Source organism: Mastomys coucha, unplaced genomic scaffold (genome assembly GCF_008632895.1).
Source record: "Mastomys coucha isolate ucsf_1 unplaced genomic scaffold, UCSF_Mcou_1 pScaffold14, whole genome shotgun sequence".
NCBI classification, from domain to species: Eukaryota; Metazoa; Chordata; class Mammalia; order Rodentia; family Muridae; genus Mastomys; species Mastomys coucha.
The window spans coordinates 5363507-5386785 of record NW_022196896.1 but is presented as its reverse complement, the minus strand read 5'-3'; the positions used below and the strand labels follow the sequence as shown (position 1 = coordinate 5386785).

Here is a 23279-nt window from a genome sequence, read left to right as displayed (position 1 = left end):
ACAGGCCGGCACAGTAACGTGTCCCCAAAGTCCTAGCTACTTGGGAGACAGAGCAGGAAGATCACTTGAATCTAGGAATTTGACACTCACCTGGGCACCATAGCATTAATGTGTATGCCTGAAAATTATTGAAAATTATTTTTTAAACCCCCAAAGGGATAACATTTGCATCAGTTGGATGCAACTAAGCCCTAAGCATTCATTTTTAAGATTTATTTTATCTGTGTGTATTCATATATGTGTGTGTTCCTGTGCATTCGTGTGTGTGTGTGTGTGTGTGTGTGTGTGTGTGTGTGTGTGTATCCATGTGCATTCATGTATATGTGTGTGCCGTGTGTGTGTGTGTATGTGTCCATGTGCATTCATGTATATGTGTGTGGCCGTGTGTGTGTGTGTGTGTGTGTGTGTGTGTGTGTGTCCATGGAAACCAGAAGAGAAATATGTATGCCCTGCTGCTGGAATAGCAGGCAATTGTAAGCTGCCTGATATGGGTCCTGGGAACTAAACTTGGCTCCTCTGTAGAATCCATGACCTCTTAACTGTTGAGCCATCTCTCCAGTCCCTCAGCATTCCTAAAGTACTTTTGTAAACAGTGGTACCCATATAACTCAAGTTTTGGTCACACCATGTTCCACTTAAAAATAAATAAAAATAAATAAATAAAAGGGAGTCACATATGCTTAGATAAGTTTTATTAGCAAGGCCATCAAGTGATAATATAGTAGTCATAACAACCTTGACTCAGCACCTTTCAGTTGGCCGCAAGGAAAGATGTTACTTGAGAGTACAGCACGGTGCATGGGAAATAAGGATACCCAGAAATTTTCCTCCTATACTGCTATACTGAGAACCATAGAGTCTTAGTCCTAAAGACGTGTGACCAAACACTAAGAAAAAAGACTTTGTTTATCTTTCGTATGTCCAGTGTGCCTAATATAGAGGTGGAGGTAGTGGTGCTGGTGGTGCTGGTGGTGCTGGTGGTGGAGGTGATGGTGCTGGTGGTGGTGCTGGTGCTGGTGCTGGTACTGGTGGTGCTGGTGGTGGAGGTGGTGATGGAGGTGGTGGAGGTGGTGGTGGAGGTGCTGGTGCTGGTGGTGCTGGTGCTGGTGGTGCTGGTGGTGCTGGTGGTGGAGGTGGTAGTGCTGGTGATGGTGCTGGTGGTACTGGTGATGTTGATGGCAGCCTTTATTGAACAGTCATTTTATGGTGTATTGAGTGCTCCTACACATATTTATCACATGGACTCTATGGGATTTTGATACTGAATTGCAACATGCCAAAAGAGAAAGCTGAGGCACAAAAGGTTCTTTAACTTGCTACACATTCAGCTCCTCAACAGAGGACATTGGATATCAGCGTGGCTCCATGGCCCAGGTTCTGAATCCTCACATCAGAGATGAAAACAGTAATACTCAATAAGAAAATAAAATCGTCTGTGCTTTTAACAGCTGGGGAAATGGAGTCCAGGGTCTCCAGCCTGGCAGCTGTACACCCAAGGGGAATGGCATCCCCTGTAGCTCAAGGTTTCCAAGAGCCACACAGAAGGCATCATGAACCTGAACTAGGAAGTTAGTTTTACATAAGGAGTAATGTGAAAAAATGTTGAAGAGGTGCAGTTCCCAGTGATAAGAGAAAACACCTGAAGCTGGAATAAATCATCACCATGTTCCCTTCATGTCACCCACGAATGCCTCTCTTCCATTCAGGCCACTCAGGCTGAAGACCTTGCCTTTTGTGTAACTAAACACAGACAAACTTGGGTCCTCAGAAGATGCCTGACACCTTTGGAATGTTATTATAATCATTTTGATAAGCAGGGCTGCCTGTGTCCTGGTCCCTAGAACGTGTGCATGTGGCACCCTACATGGCTAGGGATCTGCTGTGATGAGAGCCTCCTGAGATGGGAGACCACCCTGGCTGATGACATTGGATTCAGTATACCTCCCTTGGAGAGGGAGGCATGAGGTGGAGTCAGAAAGCCCAGTTTGAAGCTCAAATTCTACACAGCTGCTGGTGGGAGAAGCTTCCAGAGGCACAGTTGCCCCAGGATTACAAAGACCCACAAATGGGGCCTGAGAGGAGCACTGCCTCTCTCCTGCCATTTTCTCAACCCTGGCAATGGCTACCTTCTACATATCATCTCACTGTACTAGTTCACCTAAATTCCATTCATCAGTATAATGCTTTTAGTTTAAGAACAGGTTCATGACTCCTGGCTTTAATCCTGTCACCTGGGCAGCAAAGGCAAGTGGATCTCCCTGAGTTTGAGGTCAGCCTGGTTTACACAGTGGCCCACACCAGCAGAGCTAAACAGTAAAAACCTTGTCTCAAAAATGTGAAGAGAGAGGAGAGGGAGATCAAGTTCCATGGGAGCTTTTGCTTCATTCGTTTGTGCAATTCCTGTATCCGACAGTCCCTGCAGCACAAGTGACTGGCCTTAGTGGCTGGTCCTTCAAGAAAAGCTGGAAGCTACAGGATTGCAGCCTGTCTTCCATCACTTGCCTGCCTTGGCTGTTTGAGAATCTCTGTGTATTTCCTGTTAATGGCCACTGCATGGTAAAATAGCCCACATGGTTTCCAGCTGGAGCTCATTTCCATCCATGCAGTGTCCAGGTTGTAACGCTGGTTAATTAGAAGCAGTGTGGAGTTGTGGTAGCCATCCAAGGTCTTGAACTGGCTGGTAGGTTGTTCCGAACAGCTACCAACTCTTCCTCCCCCTGACCTCCCCAAGCCCTGTGCTCTTCCAGTGCTGCCTGTGTTCTAGCCACAGCGGGAGCTCTCCTGGACTTTGTGACTGGTTTGTCCCTGCCTAGGCTGGTCCGTTCTAGCCACAGCGGGAGCTCTCCTGGACTTTGTGACTGGTTTGTCCCTGCCTAGGCTGGTCCCCAAATGCAGTCAGTGTGATCTCCCTAATGCCCCCTGCATGGCACACTGCAGTGCCTCCCCATGGCCTGCCAACTTCTTTTGTGTCTCCAGCGTCATAGCTCCTGCTCCCCTACGGATGTCATCCTGCCCCTCAAGCCCTGTGCCCTAGTCTCTCCTGTGTCATTGCACATTGCCAACTCCAACAGCCTATATTCCACTCCCTCAGGATTAGATGCCCTTCCACCAGCAGCTTTCTATCCTTACTACAGCCTGCCTGTTATTTGTTTGTTATATCTGCTGACTTGTCCTGTCTCGTTAGTCCAGAACCTCACTAGCCAGGTACTCTTTCTTCATTTATTGTTCCCCTCCTCTTTTTCTCAGACACACACACACACACACACACACACACACACACCGTCGTCCCCCCCCCCATCCCCAAGCATCCGACTTCTATGAAAACACAGAAGATGGCAGGGATGAATTTGTTAAAGGAAATGATCTGTACTCTACTTTATAAAGTTGGTCACCACTAACATTGTCCCTGTAAAGGACACATAGCCTTTCCTGGGTGAGTGACACCTCAGCCTATGAACCTAATCCAGACATATCTTCCTCTGGTGCATTCGCTCCAGAATCACTGTGCCTTGTGGTGACGGTGAGCCGGGAGAACTACAGAGTGTCTGTCTGTCTTAAGGTGTTAGTTGTTGGTCAATATGGCAACTCATAAAATTCTCCTCCAGTACAATCCAGTCAACTGTTAAAGACCAGCATTCAGTAACCAGCTAAAAAATAATATCCTCTAGATGATGGACAAGCAACAGGCTCAGAGTCCCTTCCCAACCCCCCAAAAGGCGCAGCATTTGAATTTCACATGTATGTTTGAGGCACTTTGCCTCCCCAACCTTGTCCTCTGACTTTTCCTTGTGACCCTGAAATAGGAATATCTCGTGTTCTCTTGCTCCCTCTCCTGGCCTGGCCTGCCTTTAGCAAGAGCACACTCTTAGACTTTGCAAGACTGGGTGGTGGGGGTCCGAGCTGCTGAACAAAGCCACCATCCAGCTTAGCACGGTTTATTAGAAGATTCACAGGAAACCAGAAACAAAATCTTTTCTTCATATTTGCAGTGTAGCCTGACTAAGTGAGGAGGGGTGGTACTGGCACTGGAGAGAAATGAGCCTGGCATCCTTTCTAAGGAATGAAATGGTTCCCAGAAAAAACAAAAAAAAGCATTGCCTAAAAAAGCACTTGATACTACATTTCTTTAAAATGTCTCCCTGAGGACATATAGAACCATGTATGAGTGTGCTGGTCTATTAATAGTGCTAGTTACCTCATTATCCAGTCTAGTGCAGTAATAACCCCTTGATAGTCTATTCCTAACATGCACCAGACGATGCTGGTCTATGTCATGGTGAGGAGCAGACTATATGCCTTTCCCACCAAGAGCTGGAATGCGAATGCTCTTCAGAGCCTGGCCACGTTGTGCTTTCTTTCAGGCACACAGGCCTGAGATAGGACTCAGAGCTTTCCCTGGTGATAGAGGGACAGCATTAGAGCCCATACTCTTCACGAGGAAAGCCAGGACTTCACTGGCCTTCTGAAGGCTGACCCTGCTCCCTTCTTTCTTGTGTACATGGTTTCTTAGATATTTCCTAATCCTGCCTGCTAATGCCTCTTTCCTGCTTCACTATAAAAAGGAGTTTACTTTTTCGTGCTGACCTAGAATGGCTTGCCCAAATCTAAAGTTTTCCAGCTTAGCAGACTGAGAACAGTACAGTCTGGTTTACAGAGTTCACTCTCCGCGCCTTCGCTTTCCCACGAGCTCGAAGGCTGCTGCCCTCTGAACTGCAGCTCTGACAGAGTGCATCCTCTCTGAGCACCAGTCTGCTCTGCTCTGTGGCATCAGTATCAGACTTCTCCAAGGTGTCATGTCCATTGCCTCTTTCAAGACAGAAGGATACTCATTCCGGGTGTTTACGGAAGGTCTTTTCCTAGAAAGCCATGAGGTTGTTGTTTTGTGTTTACCATGGTCAGGATCACTGTGTGTGCAGAGCAGTGACTGATTTGTGTCATCTCTGTGCTCTTTCATTACGCCTGCTTCCGTTTTGGCTTAATGTGTTAGACAACACACACTCATACTCTTTCTCTCATCTATTGTACCAGGAACTTTAACAATGGATGAGTGAGCAATTCTACACGTTTCATGTGCTGTCTGCACATTCTAAGTTCCTCCGCAATAGAATTATTAGTTTTTGCTTCTGTCAAGTTTACGTTATGGTCCAGTGTAATAAATGTTGAAGTAATATTTTGTGCTGGTTAGCTAGTAACACCTTATTTATAAAAGTTACCTAGTTTATTCAGAATTCATGCACAAAAAATACAAAGTGAGCGTTTCTTTATGATCTGGTGGTTTCCTGTCACTTAACCTTTGTCCAGTACAGTAGTATTTGATTTGATATGAAAATGTGACCTTTTGCTAATGTGCAATGTTATCGTCTTCTAAAATTTACAGAATCATCTTCACTGTGCATATTTTTTTGTTGTTGTTTTTTTTATTTTTTTGTTTTTTTCAAGATAGGGTTTCTCTGTGTAGTCCTGGCTGTCCTGGAACTCACTCTGTAGACCAGGCTGGCCTCGAACTCAGAAATCCACCTGCCTCTGCCTCCCAAGTGCTGGGACTAAAGGCATGCGCCACCACTGCCCGGCTTGTTTTTTTTGTTTTGTTTTGGTTTTTTTTTTTTTTTTTTGTTTTTTTTTTTTTTTTTTTGGTTTTTTTTTTTCACTGTGCATATTTTTAACAACTTTTATTATAGTCCATGCAAGAGGCACATGAAAACTTTAAGTTGAAGAACTCATTATCTAGAAAGATATTGTGGAATACTCAGATGATATGAAAGAACATTGGAAAACAGCACTTATGTGATGGTCTACTAGTAGCGTCTGTTGCCCAGGTCAGAAAGGAAGGCTCCAGTTGAATTGGCACCTCCTTTGTAGAGATTTCTCCTGGCTCCTTCATTCTCTACTGATGAACACCCTATTCCATCCCTCAGAGTATCCATTGTACTGTTGTCATAAGACTATTGGAGAAGTAAAGTCCAGAGTGCACCTGAGCACTTGGTACAGCTTCAGTAAATGCTAGAAGTAAAATGCAGGGCTGACCATGATAAGAGAAGACAACTAGAAACATCAAAATGATGAGCTTGAGGGAATTTTGGAAGTCATACAAGGAGGGTAGAAAGAAGGGAGCCCCTTCTCAAGCAGACTTTGTCAGGAGCATTCACTCAGAGATCCTCTAGCCTTCCTCTGACACTCCAGAGAGCTCATAGAGGTATGGGGAGAGAGGAGAAAAGGCAGCAGAAGGAGCACACGTAAGCAGGAGACGGACCATGGCTCCTGCTTTCCCTGACATTTTCCCTACAATGGTGACGCAACCTAGAAATTGTTAAGCCCTGGTCTTCCATACTGATGACAGAATGAAATAATAATGCTGTCCGGACACTTTCTGGCCTAGTTGAGGTTTTCAGAGCTGTGCCACACTGAGAGACTGCTGCTTTTAAAATGTACTGAATGAGCCCTGCAGCTCCTGCCATCCATGAACCCGATGCAGAATAGTGCACACTGGCCAGCATGGTTTTCACTGTGCTTCCTTAAGTTCCTGAGTTTCACCTTCAGTAACTACAGTTCCATCAAAATACTGGAACCCCCTGAGACCAGTGGGGACCCCAGTCTGCATGTTTAACAGTGTGTTCAGAAATGGATTGAATCACCCAAGATGAGACCACCTGGTGTTCTTGAGGTTTGGCATTTCTCAAAAAAGAAAAACCAAGAGTTCATTTTCAGGATATTTGGATATCCTTATTTAAAGTTGGGGTTTTTTTCTTAAAGGTATTTTCCCAGTTGGGAGTTATGAGTAAAGAGCTCTTGCATAATAACTCCCAGTATGTCCAAAATAGAGGGCCCCAGAGCAACTTCCCAGGTACCTTCTGGATGCACCTGTGGTCATTTCCCTTCTCAGCATCTCTGAAGATACTGTGAAGAGTATGTTTCAGCCCCACAGAAACTGGATATGACCAACCACCGTCATCATTGGAAAGGTCTGCCTCACATGCCTCAGCTCTGCTGCTACCAGAGATGACACAGTTCACAAATGCAGAACCCTGTATTCGGGCCCCAGCAACCTGAAGTCCTGCAGTCGCTACACTTCCCAGTAAGGACTTGCCCCAGCCCCTGCTATTGGTATCTGCAAGCATATGGTCCTGGCAACCCAGAACCCCCACTCCAGTTCTCACACACAAAACGTAGAGCTCAGCTAGGCAGAAAGGGGGAGGGGAGGCTGGGTGGCAGCCCCGGCCTGTGTTCTGATCCGAATGTGCAGCTGTTGTGTCATCAGAACTTCTCCAGCTCAGCAAAGCTTTACCCTCTGTCTGCCTGGCCTTTGGCTTTAGGACAACCATTGTCTCTGTTTAAGTCCTCTCAGAACACAGATGGCGCCTGCAGCAGTGTTAACTGCCCTCCATGGACAGACTGTGACGGAAGCGGAGAATAGAAATCAATCCCTCTGGAGAGAAAAATAATAATAATAATTTTTACATATGATTTTATGCCAACTTGTTGTACAACCTGGTTGTTACAGCCTCGAGAATGCAATCAGCTTGCCTCTCCTACTGTTATGTGGTGGTCAGGAAAGGACTTAAGTGAAGGGAGACAGAGACTGCTGAAGTACTGTGATCTCTGCTGTAGAAGCCTGTCGAGGACTCTCGCCATGCCTTTGTTCTTCCTGCAAGCCCCAACTTGCATTGCAAAGTCAAGGGCTCTGCTTGTCTCTCATCAATCCTTTCAAGTGATTATGTGCATTCCCTCGTCCTGTCCACGTTCAGTTCTATCTTGCAAACAAAGGGAGGAACTGGAAGAAGATGAGTGGTTTAGGGATACCTTCCCCATTTTGACTAGTTGTCCTTCCTCGGTATGCTAGGCCCTGTGGCTAATTGGAGGAAGAGTGACATATGAACTCTCTTGCTTCCAGAAGTCAAGAAGGAAAATAAAACTTTTCATAAGAGACACGTTGATCTGCCATATATATATATTTCAGGTGGAAAATAATGACTTCAGTTCTTTCAGGAAAAAAAAAGTGTTCCCAATCTAGGCAGGACATGTGTCTTCAAATATGTAATGGATAAACATGAGAGAAAGATTCAGGTTGCTTGCCACAGTGGCCCATGCTAGAACTGGCTCATTTCAATTCAGCCCATCATTACTGAGAACCTATGACGAGTACTTTACATTGAAAATGGTGAGGAATAAGGGAGATGAGTTTCCTGCTAAATTCATAGCTCCAATGATGACAGAAGCTCACAAGCTTGGCATTGATAGGGACAGACAGTGAATGGCCAAAGAAACCCAAGAAGGAGGAAAGATGGCAATATTCCTATTCTCTATGTGTAAAGTAGAAGAAAATTTTTTTAAGTTACTTATTTTGATGTTTGCATGAATGTAGGCATGAATGTCTGCAGAGACCATGCATGTGTGCATGTGGATGAGTGCCTACAGAGACCAGAAGAGGGTATGGAGTCTCTTAGAGCTGAAGTCTGGGTGCTAGGGACTGAACTCAGGTCCCTGGAAGAGCAGAAAGCACTCAGTCTCTGGGCCATCTCACCAGCCCCAACAGGACTTTTACATTTTGAGTTTTAGCTTACTAACATGGTTATACATAAAATTGCTTACATAACCCAACTAACCTAGTAAAGAAAATGGCGTCACACTGAAATGTGTGTTCCAATTTTAAGAGGGGGAGTGGGGAATAATTGGAAAGAAAAGAGCAGCTTTGTGCATTTGAGGGTTAAGTGAGTCCAGAAACCTGAGGACAGAGGCCTCTGGGACCACTAAGCGATGAGAAGGCACAGAGTAACACTATGTAGTTCATAGTGGGTCACATGGTTGGGTTGATTGTCGGTGTCATGCTCTAGTTCCCATTTACAAAACTAAACCAAAGGAAAGGTGTACTCCTGAATGTCACCCAAATGAACCAGAATTCCCTTCAGTCAGTAGAACATGGTCACTGGTGCGTGTTGTGGCATGTGGAAGGGCTTTACTGTAGGTACCTCATCGATTGTAACTTTCATCTGTCAGTGGACATTTGAGTTGCTTCCACCTCTTGGCTTTTGCAGCTAGTGTCTCTTGTGACGTAAGTGTGCAGGTTCTATGTAATGTTCTGGTTTGACTCTTCTGGGTAAGCACCAAGAGGAACTGCTGAGTCCTACAGCAGCTCTCCTCGTTTTCCTCTTTATAGGAGTTTTCCTCTCAGTTTCTTTTTTTTGGTTCAATTTACAATCGACTATTGACAAGGATTCTGTTTCTCCACATTTTGTCAGTTCCGGTTACTATCAAGAACAGCCATCCTAGTGGGTTACTACTTCGTACAGTTTTGATTTGCATCTGTCTAATGGTTAGTAATGAGCATTTTTCATATGCTTGTTGGGTATTTGTCTGTCTTTGAAGAAGTGCCAATTTGAAGTCTTCATTTTAAATTAGATTACTGGGGGATGTTGTTGCTGTTGTTGTTGTTGCTGTTGACTTCTAGGAATTCTTTTGTAGAGTGAACAATCGCTTCTCAGGTAAATGATTTTCATAGATTTTTCCCCCCACTCCTTATGTCAACTTGCACTTTGTTAATTGTGTGTTTTGATGGACAGTGTTCTTAAGGCAGTCTCCCTTGGGTAGTTTTGCTTTGCTTCCTCTGCTCTGATGTCATATCCAAGAAATCCTTACCAAACCCAGTGTCCTGAAGGGTCCCTTACATAGTTAAGTTTGATAGTTTAGGGTTCAAGACATTTCGAAAGTGTTTTCGAAGAACATAATGGTTATATACATATATAAGGAAACAAGATTCTGGAGGGCTAGAAATACCCACAATAAAGTTCAGACAAATACCTTGTTTCTCTTAATAATGGTGATTGTGCCAGCAATTCTGTTTAATTCAGACTGTAGTGCTGAGAGTAGCAAAGAGCCCAGAATTAACTTCTCATATCTGTTAAGGAAAATAACCATTAGGCCAAAAAGTAAGGGAAAGATAAGTCCTAGAAAGCCTGGGTCTGCGGACAATAAGAAAGCACCTGCGCCCCCAATCTAGATGTACTAAGTACCAAACTACAGACAGTAACTAGACACGACTGTCTTACAGCGTGTCATTGTCAAAATCTTTGAGGAATTATGGAGCCTAGAATATCATCCAAAGACTCGAAATCAGAAATTGCAATAATTTCTTAAGGGTGGGGTGAATCTTCAAAAACCTGAAGAACTATTTATGTAATAAGAATATTTCTGGGATATCTAGACAAGTGTATCATATATTCTTAGGTCAAAATTTTTATCGTACAAGGTTAGGATGAGTGCATAGCTGAGCAGCAACACACACTGGAAAGCACAAGACTGAGAGATGTTAACTGTGAGGAGTAAATCTTCACCCTCGTCCCTCAAAGATCTGACAGTGGGATATGCTCCACAGCAGATGGTGGCAGCCCTGGCTCAGGCCATGGGTCCTGATAAGGAGATGAGGGAGGAGGGAGTGGAAGACTCAGAACTGGTTTAATTTCAGAAGTGGAGTTTCTGACCTAATGTGAAGGACTCTAATGAGGGACTCTGCCTGTCCTCACTGGGGCTGCTCATCATGCCTAGTATTTTCTGGGCAATGATCAAGTGATCAACAGTTTGAAATGATTAGAGGGGTTTATAGGGTTAAAAACAGGCCTTGATTCCAGAAAGTTCTGGTCTAGGGAGATCATTGGGTTTCTGAGTGGGGAGAAGGTCCGTCAGCATGGAAATGAGGTAATTTTTTTAAAAATATCTTTTAAAAAATAGATCTTTGGGGGTGGTTTTTCAAATGAAACTATAAACCCTGGTGCACGTTTTACTCCTTCATTTCCTAGTGAGTGGGAGCTTCTCGCTTTCATTTTACACTGCAAAGTGTAAAATGCTACTATTTTATTTCTATTTTAGGCTCTGTACTTATACTGAAATTGCATTCTAAAAATTGTTCCATGAACTCCCTTGCATAATCGTTCAGAAGGGAGAGCTTCTATTTTCATTGTATGCTGTTAGGGTAAATACGAATATACTTATATCTGATATAACTTCTGCCTGTCACTTACTTGGGGAAATGGAACTGTCTTTACCTGAAAGAGAAAATCACAAGTGCCTCGCATGAGGTGAGCTGAGGCATAGAGTTGCCCAGTTGGAGTGAAAGTTCCTCTGCCTAAGACGTTGGCAGTTGTCAGGAAAGATGACAACACACGCTTGCTTCCCTAGCCATGAAATGCCCAAAGAAAGACAGAAAGCGATAATGAGACCCTGTGATGGTTCTGAGCCAGCCAACACTGACAGAGAATACACTTGAAGCTCCCTGTGGACAACAGCTTTCCCAGGCTGCCTTTCTAACCTGGGGCAAAGCACTGATGACATAGACCTCTCTACCAAACGCCATGTATTCTTTGACGTTGTCTTATTTACTTTTATTGCTGCTGTGATATAGTGCCCTGACAAAGGTAGCTCAAGGGAGGAAAGGTCTGATTGATTGGATGTACAGTTCAAAGGTCCAGTCCATAGTGACAGGAAGGTCATGATAGGCAGAGCTAGGGTGCAGCTCGTCATGGTGCATCTTCAGTAAAGAAGCACAGAGAGGGGAATGCTTGCACTCGGTTCACTTTCCCTTGTTATGCATTTCTGGGCAGCCAGCGTATGGCATGTTATTTCCACATTCAGGGTGGGTCACAACCTAATAGAATCCTTCAGAGGCATGCCCAGGTGCTTGTCTCCTTGGTAATTTTAGATCCTGTCAAGTTAATTATAACAAACACCTTCTAGATTCTAAAGTCTGATGTTGAGCTCAACCTGATGGTTTCTCTCTGGGTGAGAAGAGGGCATCTTCCCGTGCTCCCGTAGATAACCCACCCATCCAGCATCCAAGCACATCTGTTAAACCTAGCGGGTCCCAGGGAGCTAGACATGAAAGTGAAGGGGGACACACTGGGAAGAGGAGGGGGCTCAGTTGAGTTACGAGGAGGATAAGAAAGGGTAATGAGGGTGGATTTGATCAGAACATGCGCATGCTTGAAATTGTCGAAGAGTAATTCTGTAAAGAAATTTTTAAGAGTTTGACTGGGCAAGAGAGGAACGTAGCAGTGATCTCAAGTCTAGGACATAGGTCCAGAATCTGGATCATGCAGATAACAATTAAACCAAGTATTAAATTTACCCTTGTTCATACCCACATCCAGTCGACCAAACATCTTTAAATAGACTTAAATACAACTGAATGCTATGGAGAATATAAAGAAGCTTACAATAACATGTTCCCACATTAAATAGGATTTCTATTCCATCTCAGTTCATGGTTTAAAAAAAAAGGAAGTAGGAAGAGTGTGGAAGTTGAACTCTAAGTCAGAAGGTTGGATTAAGCCATGTGACCTTAGTAGCAAGGTGACTTTAGTAGTCATGTGACTGTAGTAAGTCCCTGCTGGCCTCAATCTTCTTGCCAGAAAAAAATGGATGATTAAGTCAGGAAAATTGAAAACAATAACAAGGTTTTATTCTTTAAACTGAAGGTCTAGAAAAAAAAAGGAATTGTTTGCACAGATGTTGGGAATAAAAAAGGGAGATATTGTTAATGCAGTTATTAATGACTTCAGAAAGCATCTGCCAGTTGGAGGGAGATGACTTCCTCCAGCATCTACAGCTGGGGAAAAGGAAGGGACCCATGAGCAGAGATGGGGGAGTCAGGAATAAACCTGAGGAGAAAAGAGCTCCCTTCAGACAGTGCACCAGTGAGCGGAGGCTAAGTCTCCTCCAGAACACATCTCCAGAGGGAAGGAGAGGACAGGAGACAAGGAACCTCTGTGTTCCCTTAGTGCCGAATCCAGAAGTCAGCCAGGAAAGAACATTTAATCAATTTATAAGCATGCAGCCTTGGCACCGTAAAGATAGAAGTTACTTGTAGTGAGAGTGTGGACCAGCTGTTTCCAAGTTCTTAGCTTATTAGTCAGAAGTGAAATAAAGGTCCACACAAGTTACAGAAGTAGCAAGATAACTGCGAAAGAACAGATCAGATAGGGTGTCCAGAGTGACGGTGGGGCTGAAAAGATGGCTCAGTGGTTAAGAGTACTGGCTTCTCTTCCAGAGACCTGGGTTATATTCTCAGCACCCACATTGTAGCTTATACCTGTTTTTAACTTTCCCTTCCCATAATGCACAATTATGCTTAGACATAAGATTGTAAATAGGGGCATCTCTCTAAAAATTCACTTAGAAGATGCTGCATGCCTTATTGCTCACACACCCCAAACCAGTTCAGACAAGAACAGCACCCCCTTCATACATGGGTATAACTGGACATGTTGTATCTACTTAGAATTCTAACACTCAGGAAGTGGAGACAGAAAAATCAGGTCATTCTCAGCTACATAGCATGTTTGAAACTGCCCTGGGATATATGAAACTTTGTCTTACAATTTAAATAGTATAGGCCATTCTTAGTGGCACACACCTGTAGTCCCAGCTACTTGGGAGGCTAAGGCAAAGGTATCACTTGAGTCCAGGAATGTGAGGCCAACTCAAGAAGCCATGCTTAGGGTTAGACCAGTAGCTAAGAGCTTACATCCTGATTGTATGCAGAGAAAGACTGGGCCTAGCATGAGGTTTTGAAACCTTAAAGGCTGCCCCAAATGACATACTTCTTCCAAAAAATGTCACACCTTCTAATCCTTCCCATAACAGTTCCACCAACTAGGGACCAAACATTCAAATATTTGAAACTATGGAGGTTATTCTCATTCAAACTACCATACTCTACCCTGTGGCCTTCGTAGGTTTGTGGCTGTATATAGATGCAAAATGTATTTAACCCAACTCCAAAAGTCTCTGTAGTCTTCCACGGAATCAACACTTCTGTCTCTTCTGAGACTCATGGCAATGCCTTAACTGTAATACCTTGTTCAAAGAACAACTTACATACTTCCAACATAGAGTGGAACAAAATACACATTGCCATTCCAAAAGGGAGGAATGAGGCATAGTGAGGAAATTCTGGACCAAAAGCAAGACCAAAACACAGTAGGTTAAATTCCACATCCTGTAACTTCATGTCTGATGTCAAAAAGCTTAGATGGCTCTTCAGATCTCCCACTCCTTCCAGCTTTGCTGACTACAACACAATTCTCTCTTTTAGGCTGATTCCATACCCTGTCATCAGCTCTCCTTGGCAGGTATCCCATGGCTTCCGCATCTCTAGCATCTTGGAGTCTCCAACACAAGCCAGGCTTCACCTTTGCAGTTTCATACAATGGTCCTGACCTCCAGTCCTGACCTCAGTGGCTTTCCTTAATACCTAAGGAAGATTCTGAAACTGCTTTATCCAGTATCCTTCATGACTCTAAATCCAGAACCACCAAGTGCTACCAAGTTCAGCTATCTGCTTGGGCTGGAATCTGGCCCCTTCTTGAATTATATTTGCATAAGACTTCTCTCATAGTTTCCTTTTAGGTGGAGGAAATCCCTTGGGCTTTTTCATTTCAGGGGTTGCAGGATTAGCTGGGGTGGGGGGGTGTCTCACCATTCCCTTTATTCCACTTAGCACTAGGCTTTTCTTTAAGTTTCTCTTTGAGCACAAGACATGGCTCCAACATTATATTCACTCCCTCGTCTTCTTTTTCTCCTCAAACTGTATGTTTTATATTTTTGCCCTGCTTGCTATTTCATTGTAGATCTGCACAAGAGTGATCACTAATAACCATGTGACACACAGTCAATCATAGGTTGTGTTGAAATCTCCTCTGCCATCACCATTAATCCAAAATGCTTATAATTAGCCTCAGGTAGATTCTTAGGACAAAAACAAAAGGCAGCCACATTCTTTATCAAAATGCCCCAAGAATAATCTCTAGCCCCATTGCTAATTTGCCTCTCCCTCATTGCTCTCAACATTACTGTCTTCCAAGCTCCTGTGAGGATGGTCCATTAAGCCCCACTTATAGCGTTGAAATACTTTTCTAGTCCAATGCCTCAGAATCTTACACATTCCCAAAAATATCATCGCCAGGCTTGTCACAACAGTACCCCAATTCCTGGTATTAATTCTGTCTTAGTTATTGTTTCGTTGCTCTGAAGAGACACAATGACTAAAGCAACTTACTTTTCTAAAAAGCATTTTTTTAAAGATTTATTTTATGTGTATGAGTACACTGTAGCTGTACAGATGGCCGTGAGCCATCATGTGTGTGGCTGCTGGGAACTGGACTCAGGACCTCTGCCAGCCCGCTTGCTCTGGAGTAATTCACTGTAGCTGTCTTCAGACGCACCAGAAGAGGGCGTCCAATCTTATTACGGGTGGTTGTGAGCCACCATGTGGTTTCTGGGATCTGAACTCAGGACCTTCGGAAGAGCAGTCAGTGCTCTTACCCACTGAGCCATCTCACCAGCCCTTAAAAAAGCATTTTAAGGCTTTTCTTACAGTTAATTCCAAAGGGCAAGTCTATGACCATGGTGGCAGGAAGCATGACAGCAGACAGGCAGGCATGGTGCTATGGCAGTAGCTGACAGCTTACATCCTGATCCCCAAGTTAGAAGCAGAAAGGAAGAAGGGGGAGAGGGAGAGAAAGGCCTTGTGTGGACTTTTAAAACCTAAATGCCACCCCCCAGTGACACACCTCCTCCAACAAGGCCACACCTTGTAATCCTTTCAAAATTAGTTCTGCCAGTTAGGGACCAAGCATTCAAATATGTGAGCCTACGGGAGCCATTTTCATTCAAGCTACTACACTTTGTCTGAATTATACTAAAATGATTAGAAGGTTGATTGCCTTAATAAATTCATCCTAGTAGCAAGGTTAATTAGTTTAACACATATAACTTTGGTGTTTTGTACTTGTATAGCATAATGTGTTGGGGAGAAAATAAAACAAGTATTAACAACAGAAAGTTAAGATTAGGTGTGACAAGTAACAGCAAATGTTGGTGAGGCCATAGACTCGTAATTTGGTGCAGCCATCATGGAAATCAACATGAACTTGTCTTTAAAACCTGAAAACATAGAACTGCAATATGACCCAGCTAAACTACTCTTGGAATACTCCTTAAAGACACTGTGTCCTGTCATTTTATACCCTACCACATCCATGTCTGTTGCTGCACAAGTCACAATAGCAGTGAAATGGAGTGTGTGTGTAGAGAGAGAGGTGTGTGTGTGTGTAGAGAGAGGTGTGTGTGTGTGTGTGGAGAGAGAGAGAGAGAGAGGGTAAATGAGATTGTGAAACATGTGTGACATGTAGAAAAAAGGGCACAAGCAGAAGGACGAGGAACAGGGATGGAAGAAGAGAATAAGAAAGACAAAGGAGTCAGGTATGGTGGTGAATGCCTTTAATCCTAGCACTCCACAGGTCCAAGCAGGCAGATGTCTATGAATTTAAGACCAGCCTGGTTTACAAAGTGGGTTCCATGACAGCCAAGGCTAACAAAGAAACCCTGTCTTGAAAAACCTAAAAAAAGAAAAGAAAGAAAGAAAGAGGGAGGGAGGAAGGGAGAGAGAGAGAGAAGAAAAGACAGACAGACAGACAGACAGACAGACAGACAGACAGACAGACAGATGAGCTAGAGAGATGGCTCAGCAGAGAAGAGCCCTGGATGTTCTTCCAGAAGATCCAAATCTGATTGCCAGCACCTGTGCGGGCCCCACATCCCAGTGGATCAGATGCCCTCTTCTGGCCTCCATAGGCATTACAGGTGAGTGGAGCGCAGACTTACAGCCCCTTCTTCCAAGATGCTCACAGAGCCTTGGGATGGGTTGATTTGAGTATCTCATTGAGGGCTGAGTACTCATACTTACAACCAGTTATAACTCTTTACTTTGCTGTCCATTGATAAAAGATACTTCTCTGACCATAAATATTTAGAAGGTAGTCTGATAATATGTCCACTTAGTAAAACAATGGTAGTAGATTATGCATTCGTGTACACACCCACACACACACACATACACACACACACATACACACACGCACACACACACCACCTCCTCAGCAGTGATTTACTGTACTAGACTCGAAAAATTATCTCCTGTGGAGCACACCTTAAATATAATCAGAAAACAGTTGATTATCCCCATAAGAGTCATGGGACCCCGTTTTTATATATGTTTAAGGCCAACTGTGTTTCTTGTTGTATGCTTCACCCAGTAGCAAGATGGGTTCCTTTGGAGGTAATGAGCTCACCATCCCTCAGATTGCACCAACCCAGTGCTCTGCTAGTTGAGTTTTTCTTAGCCCATCTTCCTTTTGTTAACTGCATAGACAGAACCCCAAGGAATAAAGGCTAAGGGGTCAGTATTCTAAGGTGTCATTGTCAGTGTGTTGGCTCATGTCACTGTGAGTTTGGCAGCCTGGTCTTACTACTTTCAGCTGATGCCTACAGGTTGGTGCTACTGCCTCACCTGTACCAACTATGGCTAAGGTCAGTAGCCAGCAGGACACAGAAAGCAGGCAAATAGTAGTTCCTACAACCTTCCTGGTCTTAGTCCCACACAGAATGCACTATCTGCTCCCGATGTATGATCTAGTACCATCTGCGTAGTACCTGCTGTGTGTTCCAGGGCCAGATAGCAACAGATTTAAACCTGATGAAAAGATGCTCTTCAAAGTCATCCATTCAGAGGATGTCATCCAAGTTCTTCCTAACGCTGCACTTACTCAGTACTGTTTATCATGCCTTTAGGACATTCCTAAATGGCCAGTGGGCTTTAACCTAGATATGTCCACTTCCTTCATAGCGATGGCATGGGGCTTGTTAACAGCAGTGGAAAGGAACTAGTTTTCTGTTTCTAACCACTTCATTCTACTTTATGGTCATTACTTTTTTTTTAATACAATTTTATGGGTCATTGGTGTGGTGAATGATTTTCTGCCTCCCTCCCTTATTTTCTCCCATTATCAGAGACTTACTCCTTGGGAACAAAAAGTAAATGGCAGTGTAGATGTGATCACAGCTTTATGATGTGTGGCTTCACCTTGCTACCTGGATAGTTGCCATCTGATGCAATGAGTGGATGTAAGTGGTTCCCCAAAATAGGTAGATGATGTAGGCAATCTAGACAAAGCCTTGCACGTAGAAGAGGAGTCTAATTGTATGTGCCAAAGCAGGATTCAGCCGGATGTGGAAGAAGATCCACAGGATGACTCTCGTCAACATCTAACCTTTGGAGACATGGAGGCTAATCCAGTGTGTAGACAATCTAGTAATTGCTGGTTTTAGATCTAAAATGGATACTTGAGGGTGTGTGTGTGTGTGTGTGTGTGTGTGTGTGTGTGTGTGTGTGTATTTGGACCTGTTACCATTGCCTGTGGTTTCTCCAGGGGCAGTAGTAAATGTGCACATTGTATGAATGCAACCTAGACCCACAGCCTAAGCAGACTAACTTCATCCTAGTGTCCCAGTGTATGTGTTCCAGGGACCAGTAGACCAGCAGTCTCTTCTTATGTGTGTGTCTAGATTTCTCAGCTGACAGCTGTTCACATATTCTTGAGATGGCACTTCTGTGGTTGACTTGCATACACTCTTACTCAGTAATTAACTTTTCACTCTTTGTACATCCTCTACACATCTGAGCTTCAGGTCACAGCCACGTGCTTGTCCGTCACTCTCAGCCCTGAGTGTAAGGGTCCTGGATTACATCCTGCCTGCTTACTCACGAGGTTGTGCAACCTTAGATGAGTTCCTTCACCTCTGTGCCTCTCAGTGTCCTGGGTACAAGGTAGAAGCCATCATGGCTTCTTTACAAGCTAGCACAGACCTGGTTCATTAAATGCTTCACAAGCAGTGGCTGGGACTCCCTAGACAAAGCCTTGCACATAGAAGAGGAGTCTAATTGTATGTGCCAAAGCAGTATTCAGCCAGATGTGGGAGAAGAGTTAGATGTTGACTCTCGTGAAATCTTCTGGTGCAGACTTTCCTCTCTCTTGGGCTTGGATTATAATTTAAAAGCCAATCTCTGTTCAGTCTTACTGATTTTAATGGGCACATTAATTTGTATGGCTGTCTTGTGTGTAAAATACTGTTTTGAAGTATGACCACACTGGAATGGATAAATTGAGCTAACTAACAAATACATTAGTTATCATTCTGTGATAAGAACACATGTGCTTTCTCGTCATTTTTCAGGAATATTCCATATCGTCACTAACTACTCACTGTACAGTGGTGCTAAGATGAACTTTTTATTTAATAGTTATGAATTCTTTGACCACCATCTTCCAATCCATTCTGCCCTCTAGCCTCCCCATTCATATTTTCTTTCTGTGCCTATGAAATCTATAATAGACTGTACATGTGAGTGAACTAATGCAATCATACCCCTCTGTGCCTGGCTTATTTCACTTGTAGGCTTTCCTATGTGACCATCTATGTAATTACAAATAACAGGTTTTGTGTGTTTTCTGCTCTACTGTAGTCAACTGTGTACATATCCTATGCTTCTTTTATCCATTATAAAGAGTTAGCTACTGAGAATTGTGCTGCAGTAAGTACAGGGAGACAAGTAGACTGCATTTGTTTCCTATGGAAATATACCCACAAGTGGGGTCTCATTTTTAATTTTTTTAAGGAATTCTCAATGGCTCCTCTTCTCCACAGCCTTACCAACATATACTAAGTTTTACCCTTCTAATAACAACAATCCTATTGGGGTTTTTATAATTTTTTGAGACAGATTCTCACTATGTAGCCCTGACTAGTATATGTAGACCTTCTTATGTAGACCAAGCTGGCCTCAAATTCACATGCCTGGCTCTGCCTCTAAAGTGCTGAGGTTAAAGGTCATGGCTGCTCTCTTATTATTTTTTACATTTGGTCCTTAGTAAATGTAGAACTTGTCAACGTGTTCCCACATCTCTTTGTACTATGTAGTTCCTTTGCTAAGTAGAACCTATTTTTATTCTGATATATATCCCTTTGTCTAGTTTTGCTTTTGTTTCTTCATACCCCAAAATGAGGCAGTATATCCAATATCCAAAACCATCATAGTCCAGACCAACATAATAGAATTCTATGCACACTCCCATGCATTCTTTGTAGTTTGCGATCCCACGTTTGAATGAATCCCAAGTTGAGTTTCACATACTTTGAGTGAATATTTGTTTCTGACGAGAGACAAGGATCTGTTTTCATGCTGTAAAGTCATACAGTTTTCCCAGTAGCATTTACATAAGTGATTTTCTTTCCCTACTGTGTGTTCTTACAGATCAGCTGCCTGTAAATGTATGGGTTTATTTCTGGGCTCTCCGTTCCATTCTCCTGGTCTACTTCTATGTAATACCATGCAATGCTGCTTGGGTTAATGCAGCTTATGTTATATTTGTAAAGGGGGTAATACAATGCTTCTTGCTTTGTTATTTTTCTTGTATATTTCTTTGATTGTTTGGGATCTTTTGTGGTTCCATACTGTTGATACACTTCTCACCCAGGGAGAGACATGAATGTGTAATCCTCCTCCAAAGTCCTAGTGACCAACTGAAACATGCTCCCCCTGCAGTTCCCTCTAGAAAACCAATGAGTTTCTAGAGTGTAAGTGAGAGGTTACTTACAGGGGTGTGGGGACTCCTTCCCCAACTAGCTGTACCTGAAAAGCCTTACCCAGCAGTGGTGCGGGCTCCCTGTAGCCCTATCTAGTCTTTCCTAACTGATACGTAATAAGTATATATACATATAGTCAGAGATATAGAGAATATATAATCTTTCTATATATACTATATATATATACACACACACTTTGTCTTTCTGTATAACCTCTATATCTCTGAATACACACACACACACACTCTAACCCCTTCCCCAAGCCACATGCAAAGTCACCAGATGGAAGGAAGCTGTTGAATGTAGCTCTATGCTCCAGCAAGAATCTCCTTGCTAGGCTGGGCTATAAACCACCAACAAGCTTAGCTGAGATGAAATCTTGCAGGGGAGCACAGCTGAATGCCCCAAGATGGCAGTTGCTTGGCATAAAAGACAGTCACTCAGAACACATTCCAAAGGAAAAATAATAATTAAAAGGCATAGCCAGATTTGAAAAAGCCATCTCCTGCCATGGAAGCGCCTTAAAATATATATATATATATATATATATATATATATATATATATATATATATATTAAAAGTTTAAAAGGAGTTGCCCTGTGTTCTAGTTAGGGTTCTGTTGCTGTGATTAAAAACCATAACCAAGAGCAGCTTGGGGAGGAAAACTGTTTAACCTTACAACTTAAAGTTTGTCATGAGGGTAAATCAGGACTGGAACTAAAGCAGAGATCGTGTTCAGAGATTTGTTCAGTGACCACCTCCCTAAGGGCAGCACCACCCACAAGTAGGCTGAACTCTCTCACATCAATCAAGAAAATTGATTGGGCCTGCTTATGGGCTGAACCAATGAGGCACTTTTTTAATCGATGTCCCCTTTTCCTACCTTACGTCAAGTTGACAGACACAACACCCTGTAACAGGGAAACAATACTCCAACTAGACAGCACAGGCTAGCAAATACAAACCCTAAGAGTGGGCCACCATTTTTGAGGTGTTACCCAAACATTAATATCTATTGTCATTCAGAACTTGGTGGTAGGACTCTAGTGCTAATGGCACCACCTACTTGAGTCTTGAGCATGGAAGTTTGATCAATACTGCCTAGCTTTCATAGTCCCTAAAGATGCTGTGTACAGTAATGGAGGAGAAGAATTATCATTAGTCTCACCTGACTGACTCCTGAGAGCTTCAAGAATGACGTGAGAGCTACAGTAATGACGTGAGAGCTACAGTAATGACCTGAGAGCTTCAGGAATGACCTGAGAGCTTCAGGAATGACTTGAGAGCTTCAGGAATGACCTGAGAGCTTCAAGAATGATCTGAGAGCTTCAGGAATGGCCTGAGAGCTTCAGGAATGACCTGAGAGCTTCAGGAATGACCTGAGAGCTTCAGGAATGACCTGAGAGCTACAGTAACGGCCTGCCTGGCAACTATGCCCACTGGTATAGTAGTGGCACAGATGTTCTGGGGGTAACTCACCGCATTCTGATTGAACTCATATCTGGCCCTGTTAATGAAAACAAGAACTTCTAGCTAGATATGTCTTGGTCTTTTGAGAAGAACCTACTAATGTCAGTCTGCTAAGTGGACATGGTATTAAAATGACCTCCAGTAACTTACAGCCATACCTGTAGATCAGTGTGTCTCTCAAGTCTCATCAGAGAAGTTTCCTTTTGCAAAGATGGTGATTAACACAGAGACTCACGGCTGGTCAACATACAAAATATTAGAGACTTCAGAGTTCCGATCCCCAGATGAGACTTCTGCATCATGCTCCTCCTTCCAGGGTGTCTTAGTCAGGGTTTCTATTCCTGCACAAACATCATGACCAAGAAGCAAGTTGGGGAGGAAAGGGTTTATTTGGCTTACTTCCACATTGCTATAGTAAATGGGATTTCTGCTTAAAACCATTCACCGCTAGTATATAGAAGTGCTGCTTGCTTTTGAATGTTGATTTTTGTGTCTAATAACTTTATTTTTAGTTCATGATCATAAACAGTCGACTCTTCAGAGTTACTTGTTTTTAAAAATCATGTCATCTGAAAGTAGTAACAATTTCACTTCTCCCTTCCTCGCCTTTTATTTAATTCCTCCTTACATATAAGATTTCCTCTATCTTTATTCCAAATCAGCTTTTTACTGATGGCTGAATTCCTCTGAACTCATTATCTAACAGATTATTTATATTTACATTTTTATCAAGTACTTCCACATTATCAACATTTAAGATCCCATTCAGTGGAGAATCCAGGACCTTTGCTCTCTCTGGCTACAAGAGCTTTGAAGACACAATAGGTTGGATCTTGTGCAGTGGAGGCAGGTGTTTTAGTCAGCTTGGGCTCCCTGTGCTGCAGGAAGTTTAAGACATGCAGAAGTCAGCCAGCCAGCTTACTGCTCCATCTTCCTCCCACTCCCTCCCCCTAAAACTTTTAATCATTGCCACTGTAGCTGCAGCCAGCACCCAAGATCATGGGAAATCGAATAGAATATGCAGGGTGAGGAAGCCTACCCAGAGCCCTACAGTTTAGATATTTCTATCTTAAAAAAAAAAAAGACAGCTAGCCACATAGCTTTAATTGTCTAAGTCATTGTCATTGCGTGTATCCATGTACACATGTATGTGGAGGCTGTGTGTAAGTACGTTTTCAGTCTGGAAAATACTGGAGAAGCAGCAAGACTGTAGGCTGAGCCGCAGAAGGTTTTAGACATCTACATGCCAAAGCTGCTGCTAATAATTAAGGAAGGAATGCCCGTGTCCTTTGCTCCTTGGAGGCTACAATCATTGAAATGCCAGCTGACTGTGTAGATC

The 23279-nt window shown here is 43.2% G+C and overlaps 1 protein-coding gene across 10 annotated transcripts in view; it reads left to right on the top strand.

Annotated features, from left to right (window-relative positions):
• The window catches only part of Bach2 (BTB domain and CNC homolog 2), a 348948-nt gene that overhangs the window by 300072 nt on the left and 25597 nt on the right, over nt 1–23279 (top strand). The gene's annotated exons all lie outside the window — the stretch shown is intronic.